A 6,319-nucleotide genomic window follows, 5' to 3' on the forward strand; every position below is an offset into this window, starting at 1 on the left:
AAAGGGGTTCATTGTCGGCTAATGCAGAGAAAAGGGGCACGTAATGTGCTCGTACAGAGAGGAGAAGCTCCTCCTGGGCTAGTGCAGAGAGAAGGGGCTCGTACTGGGCGAATACAGAGAGAAGGAGCTCGTACTGGGTTAGTGCAGAGAGGAGGGACTCCTCCTGGGCTAGTGCAGAAAAAGGGGCTCGTACTGGGCGAGTACAGAGAGAAGGGACTCGTACTTAGTTAGTACATAGAGAAGGAGCTTGTACTGGACTAATACAGAGAGAAGGAGCTTGTACTGGGCTAGTACAGAGAGAAGGGGCTCGTACTGGGCTAGTACAGAGAGAAGGAGCTCGTACTGGGCAAGTACAGAGAGAAGGAGCCCGAACTGGGCAAGTACAGAGAGAAGGAGCCCGAACTGGGCAAGTACAGAGAGAAGGAACCCGTACTGGGCAAGTACAGAGAGAAGGGGCTCGTACTAGGCTAATGCAGCGAAAAGGGGCTCATTCTGGGCTAATGCAGAGAAAAGGGGCTCGTACTGTGCTAGTACAGAGAGGAGGAGCTCCTCCTGGGCTAATGCAGAGAGAAGGGGCTCCTAGTGGGTTAGTGCAGAGAGAAGGGGCTCGTACTGGGCGAGTACAGAGAGAAGGGACTCGTACTTGGTTAGTACAGAGAGAAGGAGCTCGTACTAGGCAAGTACAGAGAGAAAGAGCTCGTACTGGGCAAGGACAGAGAGAAGGGACTCGTACATAGTTAGAAAAGAGAGAAGGAGCTCGTACTGGGCAAGTACAGAGAGAAGGGGCTCGTACTGGGCTAGTACAGAGAGAAGGATCTCGTACTGGGCTAGTACAGAGAGAAGGTGCTAGTACTGGGCTAGTACAGAGAGAAGGGGCTTGTACTGGGTTAGTAGAGAGAGAAGGGGCTCGTACTGGGCTTGTACAGAGAGAAAGAGCTCGTACTGGGCTAGTACAGAGAGAAGGAGCTTGTACTGGGCTAGTGCAGAGAGAACGGGCTCGTACTGGGCTATTACAGAGTGAAGGACTTCGTACTGGGCTAGTACAGAGTGAAGGAGACCGTACTGTGCAAGTACAGAGAGAAGGAGCCTGTACCGGGCAAGTACAGAGAGAAGGAGCCCGTATTGGGCAAATACAGAGAGAAGGAGCTCGTACTTGGATAATGCAGCGAAAAGGGGCTCATTGTGGGCTAATGCAGAGAAAAGGGGCTCACTGTGCCAGTACAGAGAGGAGGAGCTCCTCCTCGGCTAGTGCAGAGAGAAGGGGCTCGTACTTGGTTAGTACAGAGAGAAGGAGCTCGTACTGGGCAAGTTCAGAGAGAAAGAGCTCGTACTGGGCAAGTACAGAGAGAAGGGACTCGTACATGGTTAGTACAGTGCGAAGAAGCTCATACTGGGCAAGTACAGAGAGAAGGGGCTCGTACTGGGCTAGTACTGAGAAAAAGAGCTTGTACTGGGCTAGTGCAGAGAGAAGGAGCTCGTACAGGGCTGGTGCATAGAAAATGGGCTCGTACTGGAAAAAAACAGAGAGAAGGAGCTCGTACTGGGTTAGTACAGAGAGAAGGGGCTGGTACTGGGTTAGTAAAGAGAGAAGCGGCTGGTACTTGGTAAGTAAAGAGAGACGGGGCTGGTACTGGGTTAGTACAGAGAGAAGGGGCTGGTACTGGGTTAGTACAGAGAGAAGGGGCACGTACTTGGCTAGTACAGAGAGAAGGGGCTCGTACTGGGCTAGTACAGAGAGAAGGATCTCATGCTGGGCTAGTACAGAGAGAAGGGGCTCGTACTGGGCTAGTACAGAGAGAAGGGGCTTGTACTGGGTTAGTACAGAGAGAAGGGGCTCGTACTGGGCTTGTACAGAGAGAAGGAGCTCGTACTGGGCTAGTACAGAGAGAAGGAGCTTGTACTGGGCTAGTGCAGAGAGAACGGGCTCGTACTGGGCTAGTACAGAGTGAAGGAGCTCGTACTGGGCTAGTACAGGGTGAAGGAGACCGTGCTGTGCAAGTACAGAGAGAAAGAGCCCGTATTGGGCAAATACAGAGAGAAGGAGCTCGTACTTGGATAATGCAGCGAAAAGGGGCTCATTGTGGGCTAATGCAGAGAAAAGGGGCTCACTGTGCTAGTACAGAGAGGAGGAGCTCCTCCTGGGCTAGTGCAGAGAGAAGGGGCTCCTAGTGGGCTAGTGCAGAGATAAGGGGCTCGTACGGGCGAGTACAGAGAGAAGGGACTCATACTTGGTGACTACAGAGAGAAGGAGCTCGTACTGGGTTAGTACAGAGAGAAGGGGCTCGTCTTGGACTAGTACAGAGAGAAAGAGCTCGTACTGGGCAAGAAGAGAGAGAAGGGGCTCGTACAGGGCTAGTACAGAGAGAAAGAACTTATACTGGGTTAGTGCAAAGCGGAGGGGCTCATCCTGGGCTAGTGCAGAGAAGAGGGGCTCGTACTGGGCAAGTACAGAGAGAAGGAGCTCGTACTGGGCAAGTACAGAGAGAAGGGGCTCCTAGTGGTCTAGTGCAGAGAGAAGGGGCTCGTACTGGGCGAGTACAGAGAGAAGGGACTCGTACTTGTTTAGTACAGAGAGAAGGAGCTCGTACTGGGCAAGTACAGAGACAAGGAGCTCGTACTGGGCAAGTACAGAGAGAAGGGACTCGTACTTGGTTACTACAGAGAGAAGGAGCTCGTACTGGGTTAGTACAGAGAGAATGGGCTCGTCTTAGACTAGTACAGAGAGATGGAGCTCGTACTGGGCAAGTACAGAGAGAAGGGGCTCGTACTGAGCTAGTACAGAGAGAAAGAACTTATACTGGGTTAGTGCAAAGCGGAGGGGCTCCTCCTGGGCTAGTGCAGTGAAGAGGGGCTCGTACTGGGCGAGTGAAGAGAGAAGGAGCTCGTACTGGGCAAGTACAGAGAGAAGGAGCCTGTACTGGGCAAGTACAGAGAGAAGGAGCCAGTACTGGGCAAGTACAGAGAGAAGGAGCTCGTACTGGGTGAGTACAGAGAGAAGGAGCCCATACTGGGCAAGTACAGAGAGAAGGGGCTCGTACTTGGCTAATGCAGCGAAAAGGGGTTCATTGTCGGCTAATGCAGAGAAAAGGGGCACGTAATGTGCTCGTACAGAGAGGAGAAGCTCCTCCTGGGCTAGTGCAGAGAGAAGGGGCTCGTACTGGGCGAATACAGAGAGAAGGAGCTCGTACTGGGTTAGTGCAGAGAGGAGGGACTCCTCCTGGGCTAGTGCAGAAAAAGGGGCTCGTACTGGGCGAGTACAGAGAGAAGGGACTCGTACTTGTTTAGTACAGAGAGAAGGAGCTCGTACTGGGCAAGTACAGAGAGAAGGAGCTCGTACTGGTCAAGTACAGAGAGAGGGAGCTGGTACAGGGTTAGTGCAAAGAGGAGGGGCTCCTCCTGGGCTAGTGCAGAGAAAAGGGGCTCGTACTGGGCGAGTACAGAGAGAAGGGACTCGTACTTGGTTAGGACAGAGAGAAGGAGCTCGTACTGGGCAAGTAGAGAGAGAAGGAGCTCGTACTGGGCTAGTGCATAGAAAAGGGGCTTGTACTGGACAAAAACAGTGAGAAGGAGCTCGTACTGGGTTAGTACAGAGAGAAGGGGCTGGTACTGGGTTAGTACAGAGACAAGGGGCTGGAACTGGGTTAGTACAGAGAGAAGGGGCTCGTACTGTGCTAGCACAGAGAAGGAGCACATACTGGGCTAGTACAGAGAGAAGAGGCTTGTACATGGTTAGTACAGAGAGAAGAAGCTCATACTGGGCAAGTACAGAGAGAAGGGTCTCGTACTGGGCTAGTACAGAGAGAAAGAGCTTGTACTGGGTTAGTTCAAAGAGGAGGGGCTCCTCCTGGGCTAGTGCAGAGAGGAGGGGCTCCTCCAGGGCTAGCGCAGAGAAAAGGGGCTCGTACAGGGCGAGTACAGAGAGAAGGGACTCGTACTTGTTTAGTACAGAGAGAAGGAGCTCGTACTGGGCAAGTACAGAGACAAGGAGCTCGTACTGGGCAAGTACAGAGAGAAGGGACTCGTACTTGGTTACTACAGAGAGAAGGAGCTCGTACTGGGCAAGTACAGAGAGAAGGAGCCTGTACTGGGCAAGTACAGAGAGAAGGACCTCGTACTGGGCAAGTACAGAGAGAAGGAGCCCATACTGGGCAAGTACAGAGAGAAGGGGCTCCTACTTGGCTAATGCAGCGAAAAGGGGCTCATTGTCGGCTAATGCAGATAAAAGGGGCTCATAATGTGCTAGTACAGAGAGGAGAAGCTCCTCCTGGGCTAGTGCAGAGAGAAGGGGCTCCTAGTGGGCTAGTGCAGAGATAAGGGTTTCGTACTGGGCGAATACAGAGGGAAGGAGCTCGTACTGGGTAAGTGCAGAGAGGCGGGGCTCCTCCTGGGCTAGTGCAGAGAAAAGGGGCTCGTACTGGGCGAGTACAGAGAGAAGGGAGTCGTACTGGGCAAGTACAGAGAGAAGGGGCTCGTACTGGGCTAGTACAGAGAGAAAGAGCTTGTACTGGGTTAGTGCAAAGAGGAGGGGCTCCTCCTGGGCTAATGCAGAGAGGAGGGGCTCCTCCAGGGCTAGTGCAGAGAAAAGGGGCTCGTACAGGGCGAGTACAGAGAGAAGGGACTCGTACTTGTTTAGTAGAGAGAGAAGGAGCTCGTACTGGGCAAGTACAGAGTGAAGGAGCTCGTACTTGTTTAGTACAGAGAGAAGGAGCTCATACTGGGCAAGTACAGAGACAAGGAGCTCGTACTGGGCAAGTACAGAGAGAAGGGACTCGTACTTGGTGACTACAGAGAGAAGGAACTCGTACTGGGTTAGTACAGAGAGAAGGGGCTCGTATTGGACTAGTACAGAGAGAAGGAGCTTGTACTGGGCAAGTACAGAGAGAAGGGGCTCGTATTGGACTAGTACAGAGAGAAGGAGCTCGTACTGGGCAAGTACAGAGAGAAGGGGCTCGTACTGAGCTAGTACAGAGAGAAGGAGCTCGTACTGGGCAAGTACAGAGAGAAGGGGCTCCTACTGGACTAGTACAGAGAGAAAGAACTTATACTGGGTTAGTGCAAAGCGGAGGGGCTCCTCCTGGTCTAGTGCAGAGAAGAGGGGCTCGTACTGGGCGAGTAAAGAGAGAAGGAGCTCGTACTGGGCAAGTACAGAGAGAAGGAACTCGTACTGGGCAAGTACAGAGAGAAGGGGCTCCTAGTGGGCTAGTGCAGAGAGAAGGGGCTCGTACTGGGCGAGTACAGAGAGAAGGGACTCGTACTTGGTTAGTACAGAGAGAAGGAGCTCGTACTGGGCAAGTACAGAGAGAAAGAGCTCGTACTGGGCAAGTACAGAGAGAAGGGACTCGTACATGGTTAGTACAGTGCGAAGAAGCTCATACTGGGCAAGTACAGAGAGAAGGGGCTCGTACTGGGCTAGTACAGAGAGAAAGAGCTTGTACTGGGTTAGTACAGAGAGAAGGGGCTTGTACTGGGCTAGTATAGAGAGAAGGAGCTCGTACAGGGCTGGTGCATAGAAAATGGGCTCGTACTGGAAAAAAACAGAGAGAAGGAGCTCGTACTGGGTTAGTACAGAGAGAAGGGGCTGGTACTGGGTTAGTAAAGAGAGAAGGGGCTGGTACTGGGTTAGTAAAGAGAGGCGGGGCTGGTACTGGGTTAGTACAGAGAGAAGGGGCTGGTACTGGGTTAGTACAGAGAGAAGGGGCTCGTACTGGGTTAGTACAGAGAGAAGGGGCTCGTACTGGGCTAGTAAAGAGAGAAGGATCTCATACTGGGCTAGTACAGAGAGAAGGGGCTCGTACTGGGCTAGTACAGAGAGAAGGGGCTTGTACTGGGTTAGTACAGAGAGAAGGGGCTCGTCCTGGGCTTGTACAGAGAGAAGGAGCTCGTACTGGGCTAGTACAGAGAGAAGGAGCTTGTACTGGGCTAGTGCAGAGAAAAGGGGCTCGTACTGGGCAAGTACAGAGAGAAGGAGCTCGTAATTGGTTAGTACAGAGAGAAGGAGCTCGTAATGGGCAAGTACAGAGAGAAGGGAGACGTACTTGGTTAGTACAGAGAGAAGGGGCTCCTAGTGGGCTAGTGCAGAGAGAAGGGGCTCGTACTGGGCGAGTACAGAGAGAAGGGACTCGTACTTGGTTAGTACAGAGAGAAGGAGCTCGTACTGGGCAAGTACAGAGAGAAAGAGCTCGTACTGGGCAAGTACAGAGAGAAGGGACTCGTACATGGTTAGTACAGTGCGAAGAAGCTCATACTGGGCAAGTACAGAGAGAAGGGGCTCGTACTGGGCTAATACAGAGAGAAAGAGCTTGTACTGGGTTAGTACAGA

Source organism: Carcharodon carcharias, chromosome 22 (assembly GCF_017639515.1).
Source record: "Carcharodon carcharias isolate sCarCar2 chromosome 22, sCarCar2.pri, whole genome shotgun sequence".
NCBI classification, from domain to species: domain Eukaryota; kingdom Metazoa; phylum Chordata; class Chondrichthyes; order Lamniformes; family Lamnidae; genus Carcharodon; species Carcharodon carcharias.